The 22526-nt window shown below is 37.8% G+C and overlaps 1 long non-coding RNA gene across 1 annotated transcript; it reads left to right on the top strand.

The window, feature by feature from the left end:
- Nucleotides 1-231: 231 nt before the first annotated feature.
- On the top strand, nucleotides 232-16020 carry LOC132593747 (uncharacterized). Its single transcript, XR_009559555.1, has 3 exons — nucleotides 232-438; nucleotides 9494-9747; nucleotides 13227-16020. It is a non-coding gene; the product is annotated as an uncharacterized lncRNA (long non-coding RNA).
- Nucleotides 16021-22526: the final 6506 nt, after the last annotated feature.

The raw sequence follows: 22526 nt of genomic DNA, 5'->3' as shown, positions 1-22526 counted from the left end.
GCTAGGAGCACTTTAGACTTTAGAAGAAGATACCCCATTCCAATTATTTTATGTCAAGTATCAGAGTTTAGGGCAGAAATATAGAGGGTCAATATGTTTAAAAGTTCACCTCTAGGAATAGTGACGTATTCAATAAATCATGGGCTTTTCTTAGTGAAAAAGACTATCATTTACAATAATAAATGAGTTTGATAAGGTATTTTCTGTTTTGATACAGGAGGCTATGAAGAAATGGCTTAGAAAGAAACAATTTTTCCAATGCAGGTTTCCTGTTGAGTGATGTTTCATAGTAGAACCAAAGCAGAACCACTGCGAATCATGGTATTCAAATCTTATCTGAGATCGCCCGTACATGGATCCTAGCAATGTTCAGAAAGTGTCAATTGAAGAATAGCATCTTGCAGGCTTTCTCTACTTGTATTAATAGGACCCTTCCAGGTGGGTCTCAACCCCAAACTGGGCCATGCTTCTAAGAAACACATTCTTACATATACCATATCAGGTTAAAAATTGAATGTCAGTATGAAATTGTTCTGGCTGATCCACTTATATGTGTTTATCAAGCTTTTTTTTTTTTTTTTTTTTACTGGAAAATTAGCTAAGAAAGAATTCCATACCATCTAACATGGAGAAACTGACTTTCTAAAAGCAGGTCCATTCTTTCTCTTCCATCATCTCTGTTTCCTCTACTAGATGTTTCTATTCATGTCCTAGTCTTTGAAATCAATCAATTGATGCAAACTGCTAAGACCTTAGCAAGGTTGTATTGTGTATGGGGTCACCAAGCTCATAACCACTTCTTAAAGTCCTGGATAATAAAGGCCCTTGAGAATTGTGACTTAAAATCGAAGCATTACAGGTAGCTGGAGAAGAGAGTACCCCAGAAAAGGCAGATATGTCAGACATGACCCTCTGTTCTCAGGACTGGCTAAGCTCTGATCTCCAGTTCAAACTTGAAGCTGAGGGTCAAGGATGATATTAGTGTAGGAACAGCAAATGTGCCCTATACAATCTTCACCTCTTACACCTAATTCCAACCACAGGCAAATCCAGTACCAGAGGCTGTGTAGGTTGAGGCTGTGTACCTGAAATTGATAACCACATTGACTTGATATGATGAAAACTCAAGAGGAAGAGACTGGAGGGCCCAGACACATTGGAGCCCTAAAATGATATAGCAGGGAGATGAATACTTGGATCAACTCAGCTTGATTGAGTTCTTACAGATTTTCTGCAGCTGAGGGAATGAGTTCATCTCTGACAAAACTAGGACGAATCTTACTCTTACAGGTGCCTAGGACAGTACAGAATGTCTTTAAATGTCAGATACATGCATTTTTAGCAGGCAGTAAATTGGAAGCAGGGATCAAACCAGAGTGAGATGAGCTGAAAGAAGAGGCACAACCCCTCCAGCAGCAGTTCAAGCTCAGATCCTCTGTGTCATTGTCCAGACATGACCTCCCCCATCTTAGCCTAAAGGGCAAGCATAGCAGAGGGAAATATTCTGTATCTTTAAATGGCATCAGCAGGATGAGGCAGCCACAAGACCTTTGTCTTTAACTTCATCATGCACACAGATAGGGCAAGGATTTTTTTCATCTTAAACTCAAAGCAAACCCTATTTCAGAGCTGGAAAAAATGTGAATGGCATCTAGAAATTCACTTTTTTATTCAACCTCCATTCTCCTGCTGCTCAGGCATAGCCAGAATTTTATTCTCTCCCTTTTATTAACCCTTATATTCCCTTTATCACTCTAGGAAGGTAATGGTATTTTTTTTAGTCAAGCCAAATATTTGGGAGTTGTATTTGTGTATGTTTTTGTTTTGTTTAGTCTTGGTTGTAGAAAGTGCCAAGTCTATTGAAATTCCAAAAAACCACTGTGGCTTATGGACGCCATCTGTACTGTTGAATTGGTCTCCTCTCTCCCATTGCTTGCAGTTGGTTTGTCATGTTGTTGTTACCCAGACTTAACCTGCCATTTGGACATCCTCTCTTTTATCTTGGTTGTATTGTGGAGGCAAGAGAGAAATGGGATATCCTATAAAATGCTATCATATTTTCCCCCTGGGAAATGGCAATTTCTGAAGGCTCACTTATTCTCACACCTTCTACCTTCCTAAGGTGACACAAAAAAGAAAAAGGAAAAAGTAGGAAAATTTCATGTCTTACCAATTGTTTTCCCCCAAGTACTTTTTCAATAACTCTTCCACCTTTTTTCCTAAGTACTGCCATGTTAAACTGTGTGCATAAAAGAATGTTTAAATAATAAGAAACCTGTAATGTTCCTAGATGGAAGAATTATTGTTTAATTCTGAGACTATGCAAATAGTCAGTAGACCTACACCTGCCTGTGGAATAACTCTGAAGATCATCATAGTTTCAAGGATTCAGATACAGATTTCATTAATTGAAATAAAGATACTGGTCAGAGAATTAGACCTTTTACTAGAGAAGAACCTTGCATACCTGCTTTGAATGCTAGGTGTTGGTATATATTTGTTTATTTCTCAAAACACCATTAAGGGTAGACATTCTTACCCAAGTTATAAATGAATACATTCTGGTGACCTTCATGGTCATCCCCAAGTAATCTAAACCACAAATTCAAAGCTCAATAATCTATTGTTTCTTTTGTATTACTTATAAAATCTCTAAAAGTAGTGAATATTGGAATTTATGTTTTAAAACAGTCTAATACTATGCAAACCATCTTATGCCTAGATTTGTGTTTATTTAGCTAAATTCCAGGGCAGAATTTTTAGCACTTTAGAAGTACAATTAGCTTTTTTCAGAATTTATCTAAAATGCAGCTCTTTGCCTTTAACTTGCTTGGGGTTTGTGTTTATTGTGGCTGACTCATAACACCTACTTTATCTGGGCTGATTTGAGACAAAACACAGGGGAGTATTACGATGGGGAAAAGTTTGGTTTCTTAGACTTATCAATGGGAGGAGAGGAAAGGTTTAATTACGATTCAGCCAGATAAATGGGACAATTTAATTCCATGAGAAATATGAACTAGGAAATATCTGGAAGACTGTAGTAAGGCAAAATAGAAGAAAATAATTTGGAGGAAATGAATTCTTTCATTTATTCAGTAATTTACTGGTTAACTGTAATATTCTAGGAATTTTGCTAGGCAAATAGAATATAAAGGAAAGAAAAACCAAACCAGAAGCTACCTATCCTCAAGGAATTTTAATCTAGTAGAGAAGACAGGTGTGAATCAAATAATCACATATGAAAATAGTTCAGTTGATGATAACTAAAACAAAGGGAAAAGGACAGGGAGAGATGAAACTATAATATGGGGAAGGAAGTGACTCTTGGACTGAGACCTGAAGTTTGATGATGGTGGGAAGATAAATGCTGTAGCTCGGGTCATTGAAAGTGTCACCAAGGTAGGTTCTACCCACATGGTTGAATTGAAAAATTTCTAAATACTCATGAGTGAGTCTGAAAGGAGGAACAGATTAAGAACTTAGAGAAAATGTGGAGCCTACAATAAGCCCTGACCTTGTGCATTATATACTAAGTTTGCTTTGAAGGGTTTTCAGTCTGTTCATGAGAATCAGCTGTTTGTCCTTAGGAAAATGTATAAAATAACGCTGGATATTTTCCTTCATGTTGGAGGTAATCCAGCATAATGAAGGTTGAAACCCATCATGTCAGGGTGTATTATGTACTTTTATTCTTTGAATCTCTGAAATTTTAGTCAGGTGTGCTTGGAGAGATGATGGAGATTATTGTCTATGCCAGGTTTATTTGTGTGCAAAGAGGCTTACTTTCACGAAGCACAGCTAGTTCCTTCCTCAAACCCTGTTTAAAATGCTGCCCATTCTATCAACTTTTATCTTTGGTGTTAATAGCAAAAAGAATGAAACACTGCCGAATCATTTTCAAACATTACTGCATTGAATTGTAGTTAGTTAAGTGTAGGAGGGATTACATTAGGTCGAGAAGGATTCTTTGTTGGCCTTTCTTCCCAAAAGCTGTACAGAAAGGCACCAAGCCCTTTGGCTAGGTCTGTTTTGTGTTGTGATTTGATGGGAATCGAATCAGCAGTGGTCCAGGAGAAAGGGCAAGTAGGTGGGTCATTTATCTGCAGAGCTGGGAACTGCGATTATGCATTCTTGGCTCTGGCTCGGGAGCTGAGTCCCCACAAAAGCACTGGTGTAAGCCCCTGGGACTTGAAAATGAAAAGAAAATGAAAATGCTCGTAGATAGAACCTGGGCCAGAAAGGGAATTTCTTAGATTCCAGCTCTAAAGGGACTGGGGAGACAGATTATAGAGGGCAGAGCTGGAGGGTCAGGATCCCACCTCTGGCTTTTGCCATTTCTGACCTGGACCTTTTAAGAACTGAGTGTAGACACAGCCTTTTTCCATGGTGATACCTAAAACCAAACCGATTTGAAAAACTGTTAGGATGAATTCATTAGTTTGTTTATTGCAATATTAGAGGCTTATGAGGGTATAAAATCATTTAAAATCTGTATTTTAAATAGCACATTTAAAAAAAATATTGAAATACAACAATGATGATACATAAAAAAAAAAAAAAGGCTGACTAGGCTGACTAATTTTTTTGGAAGTGAGAGTTCTTTGTATATTTTTTTAGAATGAGCCCTTGAAATAAATATATTTCATAAAGGAATTGCCTAACCTTTAGAAAGTTTGGTTGATGTTATGAATATCCTCATGTAAGGACTAAATAGGAAAAAAAGAACTCAATTACTCCACCAGGAAGAGTGTTAGGACTGCATATAATTTGGATAGATAGGGAAATAGGAAGAGGGTACAATAATATGGAAAAGGCATCTTTGCTTCGGGCATGGCCTAGCTGTAGAACTATTCCTGTGGCTCTCATTTAAAAGGATAAGGGATAAAATAAACAATTTTATTTAATTCATTATTAATAAGAGTTCACATTTATTGAATCCAGCTTCTGTGCAGATCTCTTTATATTGATTATCTCATTTAATCCTTACAACTCTTTGAGGTAGGTTCTATTTAGATGATGAAAAAAAATAAGGAGTAGTGAGATTAGAAAACCCAAAGTAATATCTAGTAAGTAGATGATCCTGGACTGGAGCCCAGGTTTCTGACTCCAGAAACCATGTTCTTAACTGCTATAGCATACAGAACCTAATATTGTATCAGCTATACTGAAGATGTTTATTGTATTAATGGAGGAATGGGTTCATGAATGAATAGAAACAAAAATAAGGTAAATAAAGGCAATGAGATTCTCTTGCAAAGGAAAAAATTTAATAAAGATTTTGGCTGTCGTGAAATTTTAAACACACACACAGAGCAAAGCGACTCACAAAGGACCCTATACAAGTAAAGAGTTGCTAAAAACCTTCTAGGACAGGTGCTAGGTAGGTGGATTTCTTCTCAAAGAAGGGTCTCATAGTATTCAGAGGGAGGGAGAGAGAGAAAAACAGTCAGAAAGGTAGAGAGACAGAGAGAGAAAGACAGAGAGAGAAACAGAGAGACAGAGTGAGACAGAGCCCTAGTTTTTATTTTAATTTAGGAATTCGGGAGCTGGTGTATCGGAGCTGCAATAAGAGGAGAATCCTTTAGTTGACATAGTCCAGCCAGCTCTGACCCAATCCCGGAGCAAACAAATCACCTACTTTCCCTTCTGCACTGCAGTTTGCCTTGAGTGTTGAACCAGTAAAAGCTTTGGGGGTTGTAGCACTTACAGTATAGTTCACTATAGATTATCATATAGAGTTACATCACTGTGCCCTCTCCAGTTAATGACATCCTTGGCTAGGGCTCATATCAGACACCAGCCATCAGGTATGACATTGCTGCAGCCCAACTACAAAGTGACATAGAGAGAATTTTGAAAAAGGGCAAGGGGATAATTGCATCTCTTCTAAGGAGAGCTTCAGGCACTCAGCCAAGTAAAGGTTAAGACAAGTTAATGTTTCAGCAGAGCAGAAACAAGCCACAAGCATTTGCTGCCTCTCACACTCCTGCCAACGGATGCATTCTGTCAAAACTGCACCCAGAGTGGGCTTGCTACTAATCGTCTAGCTCTGCTACTGGCAACTCATCTCCTAAGATAGGATCTGTGACCAACAAGGGCCGTGAGAGGCAGCATTGCTTCCCTGGTGCACTTGGCTTTTCAACCCAGATCGCCAATCCCAAGATGCTAGCTTGACCCTTGTTCTGCTTTCTCTAAGCTTCTTGGGGGTATCACTTGGAATCATCAGATCCATTATGGGGTCTGTATGTCAATGTGCTCTGAAAACTTTCTAAGCAGTACTCTGCGTCAGGTATATTAGATGATCAAGCCATATCAAATCATTCTTGTTACAGACCAAAATATATAATGGTTCAACTTAAAATATTTATCATACCCCAGTTTTTGACTGTACAAATATATGTATATATTTGGAATAGTATCAGTGACTTTGTTCACAATTCTACCTGCTAAGTGCATAGCTCAAAGTAAGTGTAAGATGGGGAAAGGGTATTTGTATTTCCTATTGTCTTAATTTGGTTTTCCTCCATTACTAAGGTGATTACACATCTTTTCATAAGCTTATTGGCCATTTGCATTTCCTGCTTTGTGAATTGTCTCTTCACGTGTCAGTCCTTCCCCTGACTCAGGTCAAGAGAGTTAAGCCTGGGTGGAGTTTTTCTAATACCTCCCTTCATGGAGGATGTAAACCTTATGGATCCTGCATGCATGCAGAGAGCTCAGTTTGCATGCTCACTTACTGGTTCTCAACACCCCCTTTGTTTCTGCTACACATTTAAAAGTATACTTGTACTGGGCTTCCGTGGTGACGGAGTGGTTGAGAGTCCGCCTGCCGATGCAGGGGACACGGGTTCGTGCCCCGGTCCGGGAGGATCCCACATGCCGCGGAGCGGCTGGGCCCGTGAGACATGGCCGCTGAGCCTGCGCGTCCGGAGCCTGTGCTCCGCAGCGGGAGAGGCCACAACAGTGAGAAGCCCGCGTACAGCAAAAAAAAAAAAAAAAAAGTATACTTGTTCCGTTTTTACTTTGTGATGTTTTTTCTTTTAATAAAGGGATTATTATGGTAATTTGTCCAAACTATTCCTGGAACTGGAAATTTTCTGTTAAATTTACTTTTGGGTTATTATAAAATTCTTATAGAATTCATCAAATGATATATCCTAGTTACATCATCAAAGATGTTCTGCTTTTAAAAATGTCATTTTTAAATTCTCAGAGAGAAAAAAAGAGTTTAACTTCTCTCTTGATAACACAAGAAGAAAAGCACAATTCAACAGGAAAGTGAAAGACGCAGAGTTCAGTACATAAATGATTCAGTGCTAAACAAGTAATGGTATAGACTCCAGAGTAAGTTGCAAAGCATTTACTAAGGGGAAATTGCTCCTGATTTGATGAGGGGAAAATAAAAGACCTGACAAAGGAAGTCATAGGGAAATTGAGCACATAAATGTACTGTTGATTCTGGCACCATTAGGCTCATTTTCTCTGTAACAACTACATAAAATTTAAAAGTACATACATGGGGGCTTCTTGAAGGCATTAAAAGCAATTTATTGGTTTAAAAAAATAGAAGAGAAGGAATTTATAGCAGCAAGCACTTAAATCAACTTTGTTAAGGCCCTTTCTCTGATAAAAGTAATTAATTAATTCACCCTATATGTAAGCTTAAGAATACCCTTAAGAGGACAGCAAAAGAAAAAATCTTCAGAATATTATAATATTTGAAAACCAATCACCATTTTATTTTTCTTATTATGAATAGTCTGTGCTGAGGTAAATACTGATATATCCAATCTGGTGGAACATAGTAACACAAAAAGAATGTTATATACTTCTTTCAAAGGAATTTCACTAAATTAAGGCTACATATTTGTTATCTTTAAGTTATCCACATCAAGGATGATCCTAACCATTTAGTTTGCATAATCCTAATCAGGCATCACTGTCTCCTACTGCTAGCAGTAAGAAATACCTGGCTTCTTAAATGCTAAACTTGTAGACCCCAAATTAGGAACTGAATGAACAGTCTATAATCGTATCCTTTTCTAGTATTGCTCCTTTGGGTATAGTCTCCTAGTTCTTAAGGGAACAAAAATGATTAATGGAACTTCTGAGGTCTGTGATCAAAGCAGAGGTCTGCTGGGAATAATAAGCAGTGTTGGCGCCATAAGCTTGGAACTTAGGCTATTACCAGGTAAAGAATCCTTTCCCCAATTTAGCATCATTCTTGGAGTTCCTACAACAGGTACTGACCCAGTCATTTTGAACATAGCTACAAAGAGATGTTAGATGTATCCTTATGAAGAAAAACTGATTTTATTTCATGCAGTGATCTCACTCTGTTCCTCTAAATTTGCAGGTATGTATCTTAGGTTGTAAGAAATGAACATGTTGATTTGATAAGGTTCAGGAGCAAAGACACTGAAGTTAAATGTCTCAAGAATATACTGTAACAGATGCAGAATTTTAGTCCCTTCCATCTATTTTTAAGTCAGGAAGGGAAACAAAGAGATGAAGTGATTTCCCATGTGCTATTTACTGAAACAGACAGGTGAGGGGGACCCAAGAATTCTGTAAACGTAAACACTTTATATCATATGCTAAAAGAGTTCCCCGATTTCTGAACATAGTAAAATTTAATTTCTGTATCATCAGGTACATTTATGACCCCAACTTCTGGAATGTTGCCTTCCATTTAGTTGGAGGATAAAACCCAAGTGTTTTGAAAATTTAATAATATAATAAAATAACTTTAAAAGTTCAGAAACAAATTCAAACTCTTTAGTTTTCAGTTATACCTTACTTTCTTATTACAAAGTATTTTGTTGTTGCTTTCAAGTGATTAGAATATAATCTAGGGTCACTTTTAAGCACTAATTGAATGACAAACACCAAAAAAGAAAAAAATATATTTTTATTCCCTCTCATTCCTATATTCCCCAATTCCTGATAATATACTTTTTCCTGTTCTTTTTTCTCTTTTTGTCTGTTCATACTCTCATCTAAACCTTAAGTTCACTTTAATTTGGTAATAAATTTATGTTGCTATTAATATTCAACTTCCACTCTGACCTTAGTTCTAATATGAGTTTTAGAAAATACAGTACTTACTTTTCTTGTGTGTGTCTCCTATCTTAAATATGTTTATTTATTTGTCATTTATTTGCTAATTAAGCAAATCATTAGCAGAATTCAAAATGATTTCTTAAACTTCTGTTAAAAAGCAAACCATGAGGGTATAGAATGCAAAAGTGAGACTGTTTTTTTATTAGCTTAAAACAGAAATCTTAGTTAGGCTTGGACACTTGAGAAATAAAATCAATGATGCCAATTTACTATTTTATTGTAGTGTAAAATGTCCTCTTCAGAATTAATTTTGAAAGTCATATTTTTAAGTGGGACTTCCAACCTTATTTTCTTGCACTATATTTAAAAAATTATTTTATAGTAATGCCTACTCTTTGATTGATATTTGATTTCTCATTCGAAACAGTGGTTGCCAAAAGACAATGAGTATCTTTAAAATGCTGAAGGAAAAAAATATTGTTAACCTATAAGTCTATAACCGATGAAAATATCCTCCAAAAATAAAAGCTCAATAAAAACATTTTCAAATGGACAAAAATAGAGGTTTTTATCACCAACCATGCTGCACTACAAGAAATGTTAAAGGAAGTTCTGGCAGAAGGAAAATGATATCAGCGGGAAGCCTGGATCAGTAGGAAGGAAAGAAAAGCATCATGAAGGGTAAGTATGGAAGTTGTATTAGTTTTCTATTCTATGTAACATATCACAAATTATGCAGCTCAGAACAATGCACATTTATTATTTCACAGTTTCTGTGAGTTAGGCATCCAGGTACAGTTTAACTGCATTGTCTGCTCAGGCTCTCATAAGGCTGCAACCAAGGTGTCAGCCAGTCTGCTTTCTCATTTGGTAATGACTGAGGAGGAATATGGTTCCAGAATCACTTAGGTTGCTAGCAGAATTCATTTCCTTGAGGTTACAAGACTAAGGGCCCTGGTTTCCTGTTGGTTATTGGTCACAGTTCTGAGAGGCTACCAGTAGTTTTTAGAGGCAGCTTCCAGTTCCTTGCTATATGTCCACTAACTTCATACCAGCAAGGGGAGTCTCTAGAATGAGTCTGCTAAAAAGACAGAGTCTTATATAATGGAACATAATCACAGGCGTGACATCCTATCATATTTGCCATATTCTATTGGTTAGAAGCAGGTCAGAGTTTCTGCCTACTCTAAAGTGGAGGAGATTATACAAAGGCATGAAGACCAGGAGGCAGGGATCATGGTAGGGGGCACCCTTGGGCCTGCCTACCACACAGGTAAATATAAAAAATGTTTTTATTATGTGTAATATATTATAAAATTAATTTTAAAACCTGTCAACAGTTTAAAACAAAAGTAATAACTATATAGTGTAATTTTAACATATGTAGAAGTAAAATGCATGTCAACAAGAACACAAGGGGAATAAAGGATAAAATGAATTTTTCTGTTTTCAGTTTTTTTACAGCACTTATGAGGTAGATCATTTGATAGTAGACTGTGGTAAGTTAAAGATGCATAATATATTCTCTAGAAAACTGGTTCTTGAAGTGTTGTCCTGGAACTTAAAAATATAAATTCTCAGGTCTTACCTCCTACTTTTTGAATCAAAATCCCTGAGATTGGTACTAGCAATATGTGTTTTAGTAAGCTCTCCATACAATTTTCATGATTCTAAAGTCTGAGAACACTAAAAAAAAATAACACAATGAGGCATAGCTACAAACATAGCTCAGTAGAAGAGATCAGATAGAATACCAAAATATACTTGATTCACACAAATGAGTGCTGTAAAGAGAAATGGAGGAACGTAGAACAGATGGAACACATTCCATGATGAAAAACTCATACATAAATTAAAAACAGTATAAAACAGAGTAGACATGTCTGAAAATTGAAGTGCTAATATAAATAAAGATTTGGAGTAACCTCACTTCCAAAAATGCAGATGAAAAGGACAAAGAGATTAAAGCAGTCAGAATAAAGCTGATAGCTATAATAGGCAAACAGTCTTCCCAGTAAGCATAACTGGTGCCCCTGAAGTGTGGAACTCAACAAATGAAAGAAAAAATATAAGAAAATTCCCCCAAATGAAGCAACACCTGAAACTGCCATTCAAAGGGCACATAGGTTCCAGAAAAATATGATTCCAAACATTCAATGCTAAGGATAGCATGAAAATTTGAAGGCAAATGTTCAACGTCAAGGCGTATCATGAAGTTATTTAATTTCAGGCATCCACACACAAAACCAAAAATGTCTACAAGGGAGAAAAATTACGCTGGCATCAATTTCTGTACACAAACATTCAATGCCAGAAAACAATGGAGCTATATTCATTAAGTTCTGAAGGTAAGAACCTAAGAATATTATATCCAGCCAAGATAGTTTTCAAATAGAAGTAGACATTCTCAAACATGAAAGAATTCAGAAAATATAATGCCTATAAGTCCTTCTTGAAAAAAATACTTGACCACAAACTCCAGCAAATTAAGAAATGGATCAAAATGTTTAAGAAAATTTGAGAAATGGAGAAGCTTAGAATAATTAACACAACCTGAAACATGTGAGGGATTGGAGAAGGATGTGTTAAAGGTGTGACTGTGTGCTACCAAAAGGCAAACTGAGGCTGGAGACCCAATGAATCTATGGTGACACTAAGATTTCCGCCCTTCAGCTGCCCAGTTATAGGATTTTCATGACAGTGCCAAGAGAAATAGAGAGGAAAATAAACTGGTTGTACTGACAAGAAAGACATTATGTCTAAGCCAGATAAGGAAGAAGCAAATTCGTGAGGTGGTAAGGGACTGAGAGAAAGGAAGAGATTTAAGGTGCTTGGAAAAGTGCAAGAACAGTTGGAGTGGGGATAAAAGAGTGAACATGGTGAAAGACTATAAGGTTATGGACAGGAATTAATACATCTGAGTGGATGGAAATAGTTATATAAGGTTCCAGAGAGAACTACTTTGAAGTGACAATAAGGTTTCGGTTGAGACCATGCAAGTAGGTTGGTAAAGTGGTTTATGGGTGCATAGTTGGAATGAAAGACAGTTAAAGAACTTTGAGACTGGTTTGTTAGGTAGTCATTCACATGAAAGCAGATGTTTAGATTTACGATGCCATATCATTGACCTTTGAGAAAGGCTACATTTATAAATTCCCATCCTTCACTTTTTCATTCAACAATTATTGCCTGAGAGCTATTCTGTGCTAGGCCTCCTTCACAGGCTTTAGTTGGATAACAAATTTACTCTCAACAACTGTATGAGGTAAGTACAGTTGCCATCCCTATTTTAGAGGTGAGGAAACTGAGACACCAAGGGGTTAAGGAATTCAACTAAGGCCACTCAGCGGGCAAGTAATGGAGGCAGGATTCAAACCCAGAAAGTTCATCTTCAGAGTCAGTGCTCCTTATGACTGCTACCTTGTTTCATATTGTCCCATCCTCTGTACCACTTGAAAATGAGGGATTATCAATATTTGCACATAAAGAAGCTTTGTCATTCCTTCAACCATTCATTCAATAAAAACATTACTTGACTGCCCAGGCACTGTTCTGTGTGTAGCAGCGAACATGACAAACAAGAGTCTACAACAGTGGACCTTCTCCTTTCTCTCCTAATAAGTGAAGTTTTCTAATAGCATAGAGAAGAGCAAGATTTCCCTCTTTTCTCTTACTTTTCAAAATTTTCCTGGCTGTTTTCACATGTTTATTCATTCTAACTAATTTTAGAATCATTTTGTATGTTCTCCAGAATCCTGTTAAGACTTTGATTGGCAGTATATCATATATAGCCACGAATTAGGTAAAATAAACATATTTACAGTGTTTGTTTCCTATTTAGAGCAATGTGTTTCATTCAATTTAGTTGTTTTTGTAATATACCACATAGGAAGATTTTTTTGTTTTTCATTTTTAAATTTTGGTTCTGAACATTTTGTGCTACATTTATTATTTTATGTTTTTTGTTGCTGTTATAAAGGAAAACTTTTCCCCCGTTAAATTTTCTAACCAGTTATTGTCAGTATATAGTAAAGCTATTGATTTCTACATATAAATTTTGTAACCAGTGACCATCCTGAATTCTTTCATAGTTTCTAGTAGTTTTGAATGTACTCTCTTGTGTTTTCTAAACATATAATCATGCCATTGTTTTGCTCCAGGACAAAAAGAATGTGTGACGGAACCAGGATTCAAATTTATATCTCCGGATCGCAAGTTCTATGCCATTTCCACAATGCTGCAAATTGTATTTGTAAGTATATGGAATAAGGTGCATGCTGCATGGTATGGTCCAAGAAACAATGATCCTGGACACCTCCCTAAAAATACCTTCTCCTTCTTGCTGCTTGTCATGAAACCCCAAATGTTTCCACCCTAAATAATCATTCCTTTGGGTCTTGAAAGCGGTTTAATCTCAAAAACAATTTGTTCACATGCTATAAGGAATAATGTTGTAAGGCATCTGTTCTCAAAGTGGGTCATTCCTTGCTAGACTATAAGCTCCAAGAAGGGAAGAATCACTGCTCTCACTTATGAAGACTTCAGTGCACCAAGTATGTTCTCTAAATGTATTTGTTCAATACAAGTTAATTGAAATATATGGAAAACTAATTCATAAGATGTTAATAGGGATTATCTGAAAAAATCCATAATCAAATACACTTGATCAATGTTAGGTCAAACAACCTTTATACAGGTCTATTTACTGGGGAATTCCCAGAAGGTTTATAAATCTGCAATTATCTATTGTGATTCTCAGAGAAGGAACTAGATTTTCGAAGTTTGCAAACTTATTTTGCCATGGAGCCTTTTCATTTCCCTCAGAGCATTTTATGATTTTGAAAGTGCTGCTAAAAGTGATGCTGACCTAATGGATATCAATAGTAATTAGCTAACAGAGAGCTAAGATCAAAGTCCTGTGGGGCACGGCATAGGGTAGAAACCTGTGCGGAAGGGTGATGAAAGAAGCAGCAGGGAAACTCAAAAGATAAACTATGCCTACTGTTCAAAATTTTCCCTAATTCTCACTTCTGAACCCATAACATAATCTTTTAAGGGCAGAGAATATAAATATGTAGTCACTAATCTGGCACAATTTCCCAAATGCTGTGACCACTTTCTCCCTTACAATAACATCTGGAGGCCAGTCACGGTCCTCCACACCTATCTGCAGATCAGGGCAATCTTCTGCTGCTGGAAATCCTAGGGGCAAGTTAGCTGGCTACACCTAGCAACCGTACAGACCATGTGGATCACACTTCTCTGTGATACTCTTACCTCACCTTTATAAGTTTAACTCCCAAATTTCTCTTTTATCCTGATTTCCCCATCTATTTTATCTGGTCTTTTTTTTCTGTAAGTATTTTTGCAAGCTCTTTTGAGTCTTTATTTGCTGGACAGGAATATAAATAAACACGTGAATAATATCGCCAGACAGTTTAGGAGGTACTGGGGCCCAGTCTCTACTTTTACAAAGCTCCTAATCCATCAGGAGACCAACACCTAAACAGACCATTACAACGCAATGTGACAGGGTTCTATATTGGGACATGCACAAGGTGTAAAATAAACAAACATCATCTAGGGAAATCCAGGATGCTTCACTTTGAGACAATTCAGTAGTTCATCTAATTTCAAATGCCAAGTAACTCTACAACTATTTCTCTCTGGATGGGAAATGCATATTAGAACTTTTTCAAGCAAAAGATCCTCCCCTCTTAAATGATTTTCCTCAGGACAACATTGAAATATTGCAGAGATGGCAAACAGGAATCTCACCAAGTTTAGGGTGACAGAGGGAAATCAATCTGGAGTTAAAATATATCTCAAATATTCCACAGTGATCTTACACATCTTAGTAACTACTTATATATATGGAAGTTTGTTAAGTGCTTTAATAAATACGAAGCTTAGCAAATTACAACTGTGGACCAAATCTAGCCCAGCACTTGTTTTTGTATGGCCAGAAACTAAAACTGACTTTTACATTTTTAAATGTCTGGAGAGAAAAAAAGCAGAATGGAATATTTTGAAATGTGAAATCTCTATAAAATATGAATTTTAATGTTTATAAATAAAGTTTTTATTGTTTTTTAACACAGACATGTTCCTTAATGTATTGTCCATGGCTACTTTGCCCTACAACAGTAGAGTTGAGTAGTTGCAGTAGAGACAATAATGACCCACAAAACGTAGAATATTTACCCTCTGGTCCTTTACAAAGAAAATTTACTGACCCCCGAGACACGCCATTGTTCAATCTGCACATGAACTATAAAGAAGTTAGGCAAGTAGCCGCTACAATTGAACAAATGAAGAAAGACACTAAGGAGTCTTAAGATCACATCTCCTGTGAGTACTTATTCTAGGCAATTAAATGCAGATTCCTGACCTCACATGGAATCTCTTTCCATTACAGTAAACATACATTTTGGCCATTTTGCTTCAGTTGTTACTGATATTGTTTGAAATTTTGTCTTGGTTTTGTTTATTTTAGATAGGGTACAATTTCTGGTTCCTTCTGCTGAAGTGGGAAAACTCTCTGGCCTATAAATACTCAAAAAATCTGAAGTGAGGTCAGGTTGACTCAAAAACCCACACTCAGAATTTGCTGCCCAGAGAAAGCTTTTGACAAAATTCAACACCCATTTATGATAAAAACCCTCCAGAAAGTAGGCATGCAGGGAGCTTTCCTCAACATAATAAAGGCCATATATGACAAACCCACAGCCAACAACGTCCTCAATCTCAATGGTGAAAAACTGAAAGCATTTCCACTAAGGTCAGGAACAAGACAAGGTTGCCCACTCTCACTACTCTTAGTCAACATAGTTTTGGAAGCTTTAGCCACAGCAAGCAGAGAAGAAAAGGAAATAAAAGGAATCCAAATTGGAAAAGAAGTAAAGCTGTCACTGGTCACAGATGACATGATACTATACATAGAGAATCCTAAAGATGCTACCAGAAAACTACTAGAGCTAATCAATGAATTTGGTAAAGTAGCAGGATACAAAATTAATGCACAGAAATCTCTGGCATTCCTATACACTAATGATGAAAAATATGAAAGTGAAATCAAGAAAACACTCCCATTTACCATTGCAACAAAAAGAATAAAATATCTAGGAATAAACCTACCTAAGGAGACAAAAGACCTGTATGCAGAAAATTATAGGACACTGATGAAAGAAATTAAAGATGATACAAATAGATGGAGAGATATACCATGTTCTTGGATTGGAAGAATCAACACTGTGAAAATGACTCTACTACCCAAAGCAATCTACAGATTCAATGCAATCCCAATGAAACTACCACAGGCATTTTTCACAGAACTAGAACAAAAATTTTCACAATTTATATGGAAACACAAAAGACCCCGAATAGCCAAAGCAATCTTGAGAGCGAAAAACAGAGCTGGAGGAATCAGGCTCCCTGACTTCAGACTATACTACAAAGCTACAGTAATCAAGACAGTATGGTACTGGTACAAAAACAGAAAGATAGATCAATGGAATAGGATAGAAAGCCCAGAGATAAACCCACGCACATATGGTCACCTTATCTTTGATAAAGGAGGCAGGAATGTACAGTGGAGAAAGGACAGCCTCTTCAATAAGTGGTGCTGGGAAAACTGGACAGCTACATGTAAAAGTATGAGATTAGATCACTCCCTAACACCATACACAAAAATAAGCTCAAAATGGATTAAAGACCTAAATGTAAGGCCGGAAACTATCAAACTCTTAGAGGAAAACATAGGCAGAACACTCTATGACATAAATCACAGCAAGATCCTAGAGAAATGGAAATAAAACCAAAAATAAACAAATGGGACCTAATGAAACTTCAAAGCTTTTGCACAGCAAAGGAAACCATAAACAAGACCAAAAGACAACCCTCAGAATGGAAGAAAATATTTGCAAATGAAGCAACTGACAAAGGATTAATCTCCAAAATTTATAAGCAGCTCATGCAGCTTAATAACAAAAAAACAAACAACCCAATCCAAAAATGGGCAGAAGACCTAAATAGACATTTCTCCAAAGAAGATATACAGACTGCCAAGAAACACATGAAAGAATGCTCAACATCATTAATCATTAGAGAAATGCAAATCAAAACTACAATGAGATATCATCTCACACCAGTCAGAATGGCCATCATCAAAAAATCTACAAACAATAAATGCTGGAGAGGGTGTGGAGAAAAGGGAACACTCTTGCACTGCTGGTGGGAATGTGAATTGGTACAGCCACTGTGGAGAACAGTATGGAAGTTCCTTAAGAAACTATAAATAGAACTACCATATGATCCAGCAATCCCACTACTGGGCATATACCCTGAGAAAACCATAATTCAAAAAGAGTCATGTACCAAAATGTTCATTGCAGCTCTATTTACAGTAGCCAGGAGATGGAAACAACCTAAGTGTCCATCATCGGATGAATGGATAAAGAAGATGTGGCACATATATACAATGGAATATTACTCAGCCATGAAAAGAAACGAAATTGAGCTATTTGTAATGAGGTGGATGGACCTAGAGTCTGTCATACAGAGTGAAGTAAGTCAGAAAGAGAAAGACAAATACCGTATGCTAACACATATATATGGAATTTAAGAAAAAAAAGTGTCACGGAGAACCTAGGGGTAAGACAGGAATAAAGACACAGACCTACTAGAGAATGGACTTGAGGATATGGATAGGGGGAAGGGTAAGCTGTGACAAAGTGAGAGAGGGGCATGGACATATATACACTACCAAACGGAAAATAGATAGCTAGTGGGAAGCAGCCGCATAGCACAGGGAGATCAGCTCCGTGCTTTGTGACCACCTAGAGGGGTGGGATAGGGAGGGTGTGAGGGAGGGAGACGCAAGAGGGAAGAGACATGGGGACATATGTATATGTATAACTGATTCACTTTGTTATAAAGCAGAAACTAACACACCATTGTAAAGCAATTATACTCCAATAAAGATGTAAAAAAGAGAATTTGCTGCCCAGAAAGGTCTTGCCTACTGATTCTGTGAGCTCTGGATAGTGAATAGTTAAATAATAACTCACTAAATAAGAGGAAATGTTGAATTCCAACTGGGGTTCAGGTGTACTAAGAATTGTCCACCTTCTTGCTTTATTCTTCTGCTGAGAAAATAGGATTGAGTACCTTGGTTGGCATTTTTTAAATCTCTGGATAAAAATGATATAAATAAAAATTTTCCTGTGGGTTGCAGTTCACATCTTCCCCCACATTTTCAAACATTCCTTCTCCCCTTGGAAAGCTGCTCAGCAGAGTGCCACTGCAGAGAGGTAAAAGGCTCCATGGAGGAGAGGGGGGATAGGACATTACTGAAAGAAAAATAAAATTTCTATGCAACAATAAACTGAGCTGTGGGAGCCTACTGGTATTATGAATTTTTTAATCACCAATGAGATAAAGGTCTCTAGAAGATTTTTCTGGATTTCAACTATTAGAAGAGCAAAGAAAAACTAAAATAAAGCAAATCATAGGCAAGTCTGCCAGGTAACTTTACAAAGCTGTAAAAACAACTAAGCTATATATTTTGCCTTTCCTCTCATTTCTCTAACAATTCCATTATTATATATGACATTTTGAAAGATTTTTTGATAAACCCTCTAGAACACTGCATATATTTTTACAGATGCTATTTTTAAATAAAATAAAATTCTTTTACTTTTTTTTCTGTTTAATTTCTGGTAAGACTTTTTTTGTCGTTGTTATTTTGCACTACTTTACACAGTTGTTTTGCTCCTGAAAAGAAGACTAAGAAGGAGGTGGCGGTGGGGGAGAGAAGGAGGAAGAGAGTCTGCTCCCAAATTATGCAAAAGGAAAGAGAGTGAAGCTAAATAAATACTGTGCAATATTTCCAAGGCTTTCTTAAGAGAAAAAGCCACACATTTAACCTTTCTTACCATTTTATCATCAAATGTTGAATTTATTATGTACAGTAAACGACATGAGGTCATTTGCTTTCTTTTCAACTGAGAAAACCACCTCCTGAATTAATCGAGGCTTAGCTCATAACAATAGACATAGATCATTTAACATTTCCTGCTTAACGTATGTTCATTATGTACTTGCTGATCTGTTTCAAAGCTGTTGCTATGCATAAAACTATCGACTATATAAGGCAACAAGCAATGAGGAAAGGCCACGTGCTGAAAGTGAAAATGGTCTTCAAATTATTTTCAGTTACATCTCTATTGATTTATGGCTTTCTGACAGAAGTGTTACACTACGTCATTAATAACAATAGTAACTCATATTCCCATGCTGCATTCTGGTTTCCAGCCTACCTCCACTTGAATGCCTTCATTTGATCCTCACAGTAAGCCTGTAAAATGAGAAGGCACCTTGTTTCCATTCTACAGTGAAAACTCTTTCTCAGAAAGTGACTCACTGAGGTTAGAATAGGTAGTAAGTAGTTGGGCAAGAAAAAGGGCTCAGGACTTCAAATCCAGAACACTTCCTACTATAGCCACTAACTTAGCAAACATTCAACATTTAACATATGTGGTATCACGGAACGAGCAGGAATAAGAACAATATAAGTAGGATAGAATAAGAATAGTTTTACAGAAGAAATCAGGCAACTTTTCTGAATCACACAGCTAATAGCAGTGCTACTCACCTCTTAGGTCTGATGTGAGAATTAATGAATCTAATGTATGTACAGTGGTTAGAACTGTGCCTTGTAGAATAAGAACCCAACAAATGGAAGCTAGTATGGTGATAGCTATCATGGCATGACTCACATTACATTGAAAATAAATTTTGTTGTTTTAAATTGCTCTTTCAAAAAGGTAATACATGGATAAGGCACAAAATTCTAACAGGGCAAATGGGTTTATAGAGAAAAGTAAGTCTCCCACCTCTGTCTTCCAACCATCTGATTCTGCTCCACTGTTATCCATTTGTAGAGTATCCTATTTCCCAAGTATTTTGTTTCCACAAGTTCTCCCTTTTCCCAAAATGTTGGCCATAACTTTTATTTTTCTCTAAATTTAAATTTATGTGTTTTTGAATAGGTCATATTATACAAACTGAAGGATGATTAAACACTATTCTGCATCTTGCATTTTGTTACTTAACAATAGGATAAACATATAATTTATCATTTCAATCAGCCAATTTAAGGATGAAAATGACATAATTAGTAATTATACTAGGACCACAGGTATAAACCATGACTGTCCCATGCAAAGCAGGACATAGCTACCCTACTAGAGGGTCTATGTTAGACATCATTTAATACCAGTACATAAAGTGAGTCTTCACTATTATGTAATTTAAATTTAAAACAGCCTCTGTTTGGATGGCAGCAGTATTAATCCCATCTTTGCCTTAAAATTCAAAACCTTTGTTTGATAGAGGACTCTTAAGAAAAGTTGCTTGGGTCAGTCTTTGCTCTTGCTAAGGCGGCCACATGGAATTTGTTTAGAATGTAAAAACATTTTTTTTTAACAGTCTTTCAGTATCTAAATTCAGCATGCAATTTAGATTTCAGGACACAGGCCTAAAGCAACTCTCTCAACAGATTTGTATTCTGTTTCCAAAGAAAGCACTCCAACCCTTATGAAGCATGCTTCCTGGGATTCCCAAACTTGTGTAGTCGCCACTCTTTGGATCTACTTTGGCCCTTTAACTCACCTTTGACCACAGAATGTGACAGAAGCGATGCGTTATGCTTTCCAAGGGTAGATTGTAAGAAGTCTAGGGGCTTCCCTGGTGGCGCAGTGGTTGAGAGTCCGCCTGCCGATGCAGGGGATACGGGTTTGTGCCCTGGTCCAGGAAGATCCCACATGCCGCGCAGCGGCTGGGCCCATGAGCCATGGCCACTGAGCCTGCGCGTCCGGAGCCCGTGCTCCGCAACAGGAGAGGCCACAACAGTGAGAGGCCCGCGTACCGCTAAAAATAAAAAAATAAAATAAATAAGTCTAGTAGCTTCTAGCTAGGTCTGTCATATACTCATTCTGGGGATAGCCAACAGCAATGTAAGAAGCATGACCACCTTGAGATTGTCATGCTGTGAGGAAGTCTAATTTAGCCATGAGAAGAGGCTGCATGGTGAGAGAGAGAGATCCATAGCCTCCGGCTATCCTAGCTAAAGCATCAGACACGTAAGGAAAAAAGCCTTCTTGGATGTCCAGACCAGTCAGCACATCAGATATTTTCAGTCGCATTTACTATCTGACATGAAATTACATGAGAGACACTATAGGAAAATCACCTAGCTGAGCCCAGTCATCCCATAAGAACCGTAGCAATAATAATTGCTGTTTTGAACCATTTAGTGTTGGAGTAGTTTATTACACAGCAACAGATGATTAAAGCAACTCCCATCTTTGTTTGTAGAATGGTCTGATGATAGTGGCAACAAGTAACCCCTACCTCCCAATAGTCTGAATTGCCCTACCATTTTTCCTAACACTGTAGCCTGGGGATTCATACGGTCTACCTCCTAAACTGCAACCCACACCAGTTTGACCTGATTCCACAGAGGGATCATCACGTTTCCTGGCATGCAGTATATGAGTCCTTATTGTCCAGTGCACCACTTTCTTCCTTTGGTCAATTCCATATTTTATCTTCTGTTACTATTAGCGGCCTCATTTAGGATCCAGATTCTGAATTAAGGATTGCATTTGGCTTCATATAACTGAATCTTAAGTTTAATCAAATGGGGAATTTTTTTTGACATAACAAGAAGTCACAGATGGGGGGCTTCCAGGAAGATGGCAGAAGAGTAAGACGTGGAGATCACCTTCCTCCCCACAGATACACCAGAAATACATCTACACGTGGAACAACTCCTACAGAACACCTACTGAACGCTGGCAGAAGACCTCAGACCTCCCAAAAGGCAAGAAACCCCCCACGTACCTGGGTAGGGCAAAAGAAAAAAGAATAAACAGAGACAAAAGGATTGGGATGGGACCTGCACCAGTGGGAGGGAGCTGTGAAGGAGGAAATGTTTCCACACACTAGGAAGCCCCTTCGCGGGCGGAGACTGCGGGTGGCGGAGGGGGAAAGCTTCGGAGCCGCGGAGGAGAGCACAGCAACAGGAGTGCGGGCAGCAAAGTGGAGAGATTCCCGCACAGAGGATCAGGGCCGACCTGCACTCACCAGCCGAAAGGCTTGTCTGCTCACTCGCCGGGGCGGGCGGGGCTGCAAGCTGAGGCTCGGGCTTCGGTCGGAGCACAGGGAGAAGACTGGGGTTGGCGGCGTGAACACAGCCTGAAGTGGGTGAGTGCACCACGGCTGGCCGGGAGGGAGTCCGGGGAAAAGTCCGGACCTGACGAAGAGGCAAGAGACTTTTTCTTCCCTCTTTGTTTCCTGGTGCGCAAGGAGAGGGGATTAAGAGCGCTGCTTAAAGGAGCTCCAGAGACAGGCACGAGACGCTAAGGCTGCTGCTGCCGCCACCAGAAAGCCTGTGT

This window comes from Globicephala melas, chromosome 17, assembly GCF_963455315.2.
Source record: "Globicephala melas chromosome 17, mGloMel1.2, whole genome shotgun sequence".
Lineage (NCBI taxonomy): Eukaryota > Metazoa > Chordata > Mammalia > Artiodactyla > Delphinidae > Globicephala > Globicephala melas.
Note: the sequence above shows the minus strand (reverse complement) of the source record. Positions and strands in the feature narration are given on the sequence as shown.